Genomic DNA, 10,178 nt, shown 5'->3' with positions numbered 1-10,178 from the left:
TCTTATGATCTATAGATCAATATATTGAATTTTCAAGTCATCCCTTCAGTAAAAAAAAATTGGGAAATGAGGAATTAGAGATATTTTTAGTAGGAAGAAAACATTATTTGCTTTAAAACTACAAAATCTGTCCAGTGTAGCTGCAGCATCAAACTTTGAATTAATGAAGGTATGTTTTTTCTCTCATTCTGTCATTTAATTTCAATAATTATGGCTTAAAACCACCTTAATGTATATTAATGTAGTTAAATGTTAAATGTAGTTAAATTCAAAGGCATATGAAGAATAAAGTTCCCTTAAACAGAAGTGACTTCACTGCAGGGATGTACCTCTTAAAATCCAAGGACAAGGTGACACACACACACACACACACACACACACACACACACACACACACACACACACACAGGGTGATGCAGACAGGTATGGGAGCAGTCTGTGTACGAGGGCCGGAGTGTTCATAAGTGCTCGGGGCTCGAATGTTCCCCTGAGAACGGACAGGCCGAGGCCTCGCAACCAAACAAAGGACCCTGGAAAATAACAGGAAAGCATTGGTGAGAAATACCCTTTATCTGACTCCCTGAACACGTCACTGCCGCCTCTGCAGAAACAAAGGTGCGTGAACGGAGTAGTAAATAACACTGATTTACTGCAAATAGATGTTCTGGTATTTACAGTTTGGCCCTGCCTCAACAGGTTGTTTATTGTAGCTGTAGAATGACAAGGCTCAATGGAGACAACACGTCAACACTGTGAACAAGGAAATTAAGTGGTGAGATTGATTACACTGATAGCACATATCCAAACTGAGGCTGATGAAATGCAACAAGGAGCACTTCAACTCACACACTGTCATGTCACTTGACTGAAACGGGACTGAGTCTGATTAATTAACTCTTTGTCTCCTTTGATCCAGGATTCCCCCTCCTCTTTTTTAACAGTTCTCATGGACATCTTGCAGCAGACGTGTCGAGCCTTGACCTCTGTGACCTGACAGACTTGTGAACCCTGGAGGGAATGTCTTGTTTCTTGTAAGTGTGACGTGAGAAGGAACATTTCCCAACAGGTCTTTTATCACACCTCATATTTACGGAAGGTTATAATCTTATTACAGGTGGCCAGTCCAAAAATAAATCCATAACTGTCGGACTAGTAATTGTATTACTTAAGTATGTTTTCCTGTTAAAAGACTGGTGGGGTTACATTTTGACTGTGATTAGCTGGAGCTTAAAAATTCCTCTCTTTGACTTTGTCCTTTTTTCTGTGTCTCCTCTGAATTAGAAATAGCATAAATACTTTTCTTTTTACAGCCACATCCTTCTATCCACAAGTGTAGATTTTGCTGGGGGACACAGGGGACAGTAATACTGAATAGAACATGAAGTGCTTCTACATTTAGACAAATGTGATAGTTATTTTAGTACATTTGTTAGCTTTTGCTTCAATAAATTGCTAACTTGACACTTCACAGTCTTTAAGTACAGTAAATACTTATTTTAGACATATTTTATGCTTTCAAAATTTAAAGGGACAGTTCACCCTAAAATCAAAACTATATTTTTGCTCCCACATGTAGTGCTGTTTATTAGTTTAGATTGTTTTGGTGAGTTGGTGAGTGTTGAAGATATCAGCCTTAGTAATGTCAGCTGTCTTTCCAGTATAATGGAACTAGATGGCACTCGGCTTGTGATGCTCAAAGTACAAAAATAATTAAATAAATAAGTAAAATTAAATTTTAAAAAAATTGAAAAATTCTACAAAAATGTCTCTCCAGAAATCATGTCCGAGTAACTCAAGATAATCCACAGAAATTTGATCAGACTCATGTAGAAACTATTTTTTTCTACCAAACTACACCCACCAACCATATCACTGTGGAAAAGGAAGCGTGCATCTACTGCTAGCTCACCTGGCACCACTGAGCAAGCTAACCTTACAGTTGACCTAATGATAGTCTGAGTGGGTGGAAGTTCGCTACATAGATCAGCCTCTCATTGGGCGGAACGAGCCACCCGCTGAAGTCCCGCCCTACCACCTCCGGTTGCAGTTTTCAACACGTCCTTTACTAACTTTTGCGGTGTTTGATCTTGCGGGGATGTAGCCATTTTTCTGCCATGGTTCGCTTCCTGTAGGCGATATTTTTGTGGGCGTGTTAAACCAAAACCTGTTTCCCCCCGGCAATATTTTTGCAAGCGCACGGTTGCTGTGGCACCGCCCAGAACGATTGTGATTGGTTGAAAGAAATACAAGCAGCCGGGGCTTTTTTTTTTCTCCAATCTTAAAGTGAGAGTCAGCCCAGGATGGGGGCTGGAGCTTATCCCAGCTGACACTGGGTGAGAGGCAGGGTACACCCTGGACTATCGTAGGGCTGACACATGGAGACAGACAACCACATTCACACTCACATTCACATCTACAGACAATTTAGAGTCACCAATTAACCTATCCCCAACCTGCATGTGTTTGGATTGTGAGAGGAAGCCGGAGTACCCTGAGAAAACCCACGCTGACACAGGGAAAGCATGCAAACCCCGCACAAAAGGGCTCCCTCCTGGGATTGAACCAGGAACCCTTTTGCTGTGAGGCGACAGTGCTAAGCGCTACATCACCGTGCCGCCCCATTTAAATTTAGACCAGAATAATTTAATAACCAAAAACAAGTAGTAACTTACAATTGTAGTGTATTATTGTGTTTGGCCAGTATATCATGAGCAAATGCTACTGGAAGCCACTGGATGACTGAGACATCAGGAAGAGGCAGGTAGTATTTATGATGTAGCTGGTGAGGGGACTGATTTGACTGTAATACTGTATATATCAATTTTTGTTCTTTTTATCATTATTTTTTTTTACTATGTAATACAATTTGTATATTTGGTATGTACTGTATGTTTGTCCAATTATCACACTTTAGAGAATGTTTTTTATGACTTGCAAACTAAATTAATTATATGTACATCGCATACTAATAAAACAAATGTCCTTTTGGAGCTGTAAAAATATTAATACAGTGGTTTAATCCAAGGCAGGTTTTTTGAAAGGCACACGCAACATGTGTGAGTGCATTTTTTTGCTGTGACACATGGACCTCTGGTGGCTCCCTGATGGTATTGTATCACATGGTTGTTTTGCATCTGTTTGCCATTCAGAATGTCTTGAAGCTCTGACAAATACTGCAAAAATTAAATTTATCTTGATCTGTCTTTATTTGGATTAATGCCTGTCTATTTATCTAATAGGAATTTTACAGCATTGACCTCAAGTAAATTCTAGTGGCACAGTGCCATATACCATTATAAAAATATTGTCTTTAAATGAAATATTAAAGTTATGAGTATTAATGTATGTGCTGAATTTTAAAGATAAAGAGATACAGCTACAAATAGGCTTGTTAAACTTCTTAATCCAAAAGTTTTACAAGTCACCACCAGAGAGCAATGTTGCATCAAGAACAAGAATGAGATGATCTTTGGTGCAGAGGAAAACTACTGTCTCTCGAGAAAGATCAACTTTATCAATCCCTTATGGACAATGAGGCCGTGGTAGTGGTAAGGAATATGTATAATATAAGAGCAAAAACAAACTAACTATAATTGATACTAAAATACTAAAAGTAATACTAAAATAAAGAATCATTAACATGCTGATGTAAGGCAGTTTATAGATAATTCATGTGGAGGCATATGTAGAGATGAAGCGATGTTTGCAGTTCATGGAAGGCGTCAACTGGACTTTTCAGTGTAATTCAGGAAGGAGGGAGGTCTCTGTGTTTGCACTGACCTTTCAAAACAACTGTCAGCAAGTTACGAGAAGAAGCTTTCTGTTTCTATTGATGTCAGAAGAAAATTGAAACCAGCAGTGAAACAATGCAGGGGGCGACATTGACCTTACAAACAACTACATAGTGTACTCCCTCACAGTGATTCTTACCATCATGGAAAATGATGACCTCTCACTTCTTATACATGCTTTTACAATAAATATATTTTTATTTTTGACATTTTATGCTTTGAGAGATCCGAGAGTTGATAGTAGAGAGCTGAAATAAAATGAGGAAAGGAGATCTGGGGTTATGTGCTATAAAGGTTCCCACCCACACTCAAACTGTGCTGATGATCAGTGCTTTAAATCCCCAAGGCCAACGGGGCGCCTCCAACTTTAGTTTTTTGTTTATTTATTTTTTTTCACTTCTTTGAATTGCGCTGGTGATGGTCTTATGACTTTCTTGTTTTTTTAACCTGTCATCTTTTGGATATTAAATCTGCAATAACTGATTTGGCCACTAGAGGGGCATCAGAAACAAGCAGTAAACACGTAATTTAAGGTGATAGTTGCAGTGTTTTAACATCCAGCACAGCGAAACATTAACATTCATTTGGTTTTTCATTGAAAAAAATGTGCCTGTTGCATCTGAATACGATACTGATGAGAGCCTGGAGAGAGAATATAAATAGTTATGTTGTGGGTCCTACAACCAAAAAACAATGAGCTAAAAGAAGCTATAAATCTGCATTAGGATAGGGCCTCTGTCAGGTGAAAACCATCTGTGGGTTCATTACTACAAGTGACCCCTCTTACACATAAGTGGTCATGTGATCCATTGTTAAAGGGCCATGAAATCAAAATACCGTAAAACTTATATATTTACCAAATTAATAGCCTAGGCTATTATTTGCTTAAAATGAAAATCAACTGGCCTATATTTGGGACAGGCGTCCATACGAGACAGGTTTTAATTGCTTTCACACAAAACTATTGCTCAGCAAAGAACAGGAAATACAATTAAATTGTTTATTTAAACTAATATGAATATTATTTGTTTAAATATTAGACTTCAGATAACATACCAGTAATGAGTCATTCATCTGATCTAGCTCAGACAGGCGGTATGCCGACACAACACCACTTGATCCTGTTAAAACAATACTCACAACTTGGATTAGTTTTTATGAAAAACCCTTTTGATTCTTTTGATCTGAGGACCCTTACGGACTAAAGGAATATGAATAACTTACAGTGTAAATGAGGAATGGACTCATGATTTGAGATAGCCAACAACCCCAGTTTTAGACATCTGAAAAACTTCTATAAGAAAAGTGAACTGCTTGGCAACCAGACCAGGAGTCTGATTGAGACAGGCATTTATTTACCAAAATGTGTAGCCACGCTGGGGTAGTAAAAGGGACTGGGTGTTTGATTGGGACTAGGCTTTTAATTGAAGTTTTATGGTAGATGTTTAAGGTTTATTTTTTTATCACATCTTCCTCTTGTTGTCCCAACAATGATAAAAAGTCATTTTGTAGGTATTCATCATGATATTTTAGAGTTTCTGGAAATGCTTAAAACATGTTAATGATTCGCCTTGCACTCAGGCATTTTTACCAGTTTTGCATCCAATGAAATGCTTTCTCAAACTGTTATGTCCCACTCCTGCGCCTATAAAATCTGCCAGCTATTGACCAGGATACAGGATCTATATGTGTTTTTGGTTGCGCGAACTCCTGGGGTTACTGATAAATCTGCCCCGACCCACGGTGGTTGGACGGCGTTGTTGCAGAAGCACAGTGCCCACCTTCCCACTGTGAGTGTGCGCTAACTCCCATTAACACTGTTAGCTTAGCACAGTTGCCGTATTTGCACTATTAGCGTGTCCTTTTCACCTCAGCCACCTCTGTTTGCTTGTAACATCAGTCTGGCTGCTACATTTCTATTGGCTGTCACAACAAGTCCCTCCCTAGCTTCCTGTTTGTACAGGAAACATGTAAACATGCTGAATCATGTAGCACTCTGCTAGCCCATTCATGGGGACTCCACACAGATCTGGGCAATATATTGAATAATTACCTAAAGCCGTACGTACAGAGCGGTAAGAAGACAAAAGTGAGAACCTCATATTAATACATCAATACAACTACAATTGTAGTGAATGAGTTCTAGTGTCATTCCAGTCCACTGAGAAAGGCCTCCTCTCTGTCTCAAAGATTTTCATTATCTCCCCAGAAGTCACCAACTGTCCGGAACCTCTGACTGCAAGGCCATGAGAACTACAGGCCCACTGAGATCATTGTAATTCCCAAAAGGCTTCCTCTGTGAGGATTCATCCATTCTCATCTTGTGAGTTAGCTCCTATCGGATAAGGTCCCCCGGAGTGTCTCATGGGAGTAGATGCAGCTCCAGTTTGTTTACAGATGGCCACTTCTCACGTCACAAGGTCACAGTGTTTCATGTTGAGCATTCCACGTCCTGCAAATATAATAAAACATGCTGAAGGATGGCTGAGGACAGATGGCTCAGAGCCTACTGTTTGTTCTCAACATTTTGTTTAATCTTTGTTTAATCTAATGAAGCTTTTCATAACACCTAGAAAACTCATCTTCTGTGTGGAGATTAGATTTTATTGGGAGGAATGGATTTTACTTTATTCTCACTGTTAGCTGTAGATACCTCTGCATAGCTGCAAATAAAACATAATAATCAAAAGATTTACTGTTTCCAATTTAATAACAACTTTTCAAATACAGTAACAAAAAGTAACAAAGAAGACTCTGGAGCAAAAGGTATTCTGCTAAGTACACCAAATGGTTACTGAGCATTAGAGCAAGCATGCGTCACAACAGTTGTCTCAAAGTCAGTGTGTAAAACTGATCATTTGTTGGCTGTACTGTAGCAACAAATGAACAGCCATGTTTGAACTGACGAATGCCATCCAATATGTTACATTTAAGGTGCAAGTCTCATAATGATGGCTGCAGCAAACATGCACAGAGTTAGTGTCAGGATTATCAAGATCGCAGGGTCCTAGACAAATCCGACAGGTTTCAGGGTGTTTAAACAAGATATTTTTATATATTTGTATCTATTTTTTTTGCTCATTACTGCACCTTTTTTCATATAAAGTACTGGATACCTCAGGTTGAACTGTTTCCAGTGCACATCCACACATCACATCATTGATGTCATTGCTTTTTAAGAGGTCACAAGCGAGAAAGGTTGGGAACCACGGTTCTAGATGTCCAGAAAGATTGTGCTGTAACAGAAAAGCAACCCATTTGATTACTGCAGCTGCAAATGCACCATCAATGCATCATGTCCTGCAAGATCCCAGGTAGGCATGCACTTGAGAACTACTTAAACTTGTGAAACAAAAGTGGAGAAGGGTTTTAGTCAGAACCTTATCGTGGTTTGTGCGTTCATCAAAGTGGCAGTTTGATGCTTTGGACAGATTCATGTACTGCTGTTGCCTCTTTGATCAATCATTTGACAGATGCTTACAGAAGACCTTAATGTAATGTTGACCTCACTCCTCTGCCTGTAGATCACACAGATCAATAGATGCTGTGTTTGGCCTCACCCAACACTTGAACCTCTAAGGGCCCTGACATACCAAGCCGACTGTCGGCCATTAGTCAATGTCGGATTGTCCGTGAACGTCTGTTGCCCTAGATTCTGCAGTGTATCCTGCACCGTTGTGACACTAGTTGGCCCTCGTTGGCTTTTTTATTCATATGACTCAGCATGTTGAATCGCTGTCAGAGATGGTGTGTCCCACCTGTGAATGAAGTCACTGTTATTTGCAGTTTAGCTTACTGATCGAGAAGAGAATCAGAAGTGAGGGAAGCAAAGAAACAACTAAGTCAAGAAGGCATGAGATCGAAAAACAAACTTTTTATGGCAACTGAGCTCTTTAGCAGAAATGGTCCTTGTTCTTTCAACACTGCGTTGTGTTGTTAATGTACTAACTGGCTAACTACGGTCTTGAGTCTGTCCTGTCAGTCTTCCAGTTTCCCTTTTTGAATGACGAATGCTGGTATGGAGAGTTATTGTCTCTCATACAGACGCAGAACGTACATGCTAGTTGGCTGTTGCTGTAGTCTTTGCAGTGTGTCCAAGTGCAACTTTCTGGCTGAGACACAGGCGACATGAAGCAACATGCGGCCTTTGTCGCAACTAGTTCTTTAATGTGGGTTTGGTGTGTCTGGGGCTTGACACCTCAAGAACCCAGCCAGGATCTTGTTTGTTAAATCATATCATAAACCACACACTACCCTGGTCATTTACTGGCAAATGTCATATATACTGTGCTGTACATGAGTATATACATAAACTAATTCTGCTACTGATTTGATTTCGAGGAAGTAATTACTGTTGACACATCAGCCACCTCCTACATAGATTGGAATTTCCCTCTGTTATTAGTAATGAGTACATTTTCCATGACCAGGAGATGTGGCCGACACGTGCCAGGAATACATTCAGACCATTTAAAGGTTCTGCATCTGTCTTGTGGCAATAACATAAATTATACCCTGCATGTTTTAGGATTTCATAGACAAGAAAATAGACTTGTTTTGGTGGTGAATGATCTGATTCTCAACACACTTGCTTTGCTTTGTTTTTCTTAATATTTCTTTTATAAAACAACATAAAAAAAATGAACCTCCTTCTTCCATTCTTCAACATCTACACTGAACTGTTTTCCAACCTTTTCATTTTGTATGTAGATCTTTCTTTGGTAGCCCCATCCAGTCAAAGGTCCAGTGTGTAGGATTTAGGGGCGTCTATCGGCAGAAATGGTTTATAATCTGAAAGAGAGTAACACTTTTTCATTTTAATGTGCTTGCTGTCTTGTCATAAATCAATACTCAATGTTTGGTGATCAGGCAGGCTGTGAAGAGTCAATAAGGTGCTTAATGATTGCTTGAGTGAGCTCAGGAATGTAAAGTACACGTCAGAATTCCTCAGTTTGTAAAAGCAGACATAGTCATTTGCTGAAACCGTGAACACCCATAACAACAGTACAAAAGCTTTACCCTATTATACTGTCTCCATTTATCATACAAATTCAACTTTTGTTTTGTGCAGTACATTATAAATTAAATGTGAAATAGTCCCCATTCAGAGGGAACCACTGCAAGACTATGGAACAGGAACTTTATAGGCCACTCCCGGGTAAACAAGATGCACTTTCCACTGGTGTGTATACAGCTGGATTTGCACCAAAGTGAGGATAGTGTCACTGAATAAATGTTTGTGGAGCTGCATGCATGCAGTCATTTGTATACAACAACTTGAAGACGCCTTAAATCTGGGGCAGCTTTCTGTGTTTGTCTGCTGAATTACTCACAGATGACATATGGGAAATGCAGGATTAATACTCCACATTATGAACCGTGGCAAAGTTTGAGAAATTCTCGGCTGTTAACATTTTTGGAAGAGTGTAAGACAGTGTGAGGGTGTAGAAAGTGCCAGTTGCTTGTGTGAAATATTAGAGAAAGTCAGCTGCACTGCTGGAGCACCGCTCAGTCAGAGCTCTCATCTTAAGACTTCCTAAAACATGCTTTCTCACTGACACACACACACACACACACACACTTTCCCCTCCCTCTCTCCTCCTCCTCCTTTCTGTAACCAACATACACACACAGCCTGCTCAGACTGAGTGTGAGCGTCTCACCAGCCAGGATGACTGGAGGAGTTAGGACTGCATAGGCTGCAGTGTTAGGGGAGAGAGCGTGTGTGTGAGTGTCTGTGTGTGAGTGCATGTGGGTGTGCATGTGTCTGGGCGGACTCCCGCTGTAATGCTGCCCCATGTGTGACTGTGCTGACCGCGACAGCCATCCTGTTCACAGCGGAGACTTTCTCAGCATGCAGATGGTGTGAGCAGTCAGGGGAAAAGTTTATAACAGCTCGTCTGAGCCTCGACTAACTCAATCCACTCTGCACACATCGAGTTTGTTCAGGAGAGCAGCAGCAGCAGCAGCAGCTGAGCTGGAGTACAACTTGAGCTTGTCTCAGCCCAGGATCTCTCTGTTGATTGATTACCTGTCACTGGATTGGATACAGTAGGTGTGCATCACCACACGTCAGAGCTGAGGGATTCAAGGAGGCTGTTTATTTGACAGGTGAGTCTGCTCTCTGTGTTTTATGGCATGTTTTTGCCTCTGAGGTATTGTTTTATTGGTGATTTTGTGGCAATGTCCCCATCGATCCTGGCATCTCTACTCACTTTGGCACATAATAGGAATGTAAAGATGCTGTAGGGAAATGGTCTGCATGCCTGGCCCAATCTAAGAGGGGTTGAATGACACTTTAAATTATGTAATAATTATGTAACACCACACTCTCGAGTATAGGGTAGTTGCTATGACATTTGATGGTGTTTGGGGGGATCAGTTTAC

General features: G+C 40.3%; 1 protein-coding gene across 1 annotated transcript in view; it reads left to right on the top strand.

The window, feature by feature from the left end:
- The first annotated feature begins 9,443 nt into the window (after window positions 1-9,443).
- The window catches only part of arhgap24 (Rho GTPase activating protein 24), an 88,690-nt gene continuing 87,955 nt past the window's right edge, over window positions 9,444-10,178 (top strand). Inside the window, exon 1 of the mRNA XM_033647381.2 lies at window positions 9,444-9,902. The gene's annotated coding sequence lies outside the window, so the exon portion shown is untranslated. The remainder of the gene's footprint in view (window positions 9,903-10,178) is intronic.

This window comes from Epinephelus lanceolatus, chromosome 19 (assembly GCF_041903045.1).
Source record: "Epinephelus lanceolatus isolate andai-2023 chromosome 19, ASM4190304v1, whole genome shotgun sequence".
Classification (NCBI taxonomy): Eukaryota; Metazoa; Chordata; class Actinopteri; order Perciformes; family Serranidae; genus Epinephelus; species Epinephelus lanceolatus.
Note: the sequence above shows the minus strand (reverse complement) of the source record. Positions and strands in the feature narration are given on the sequence as shown.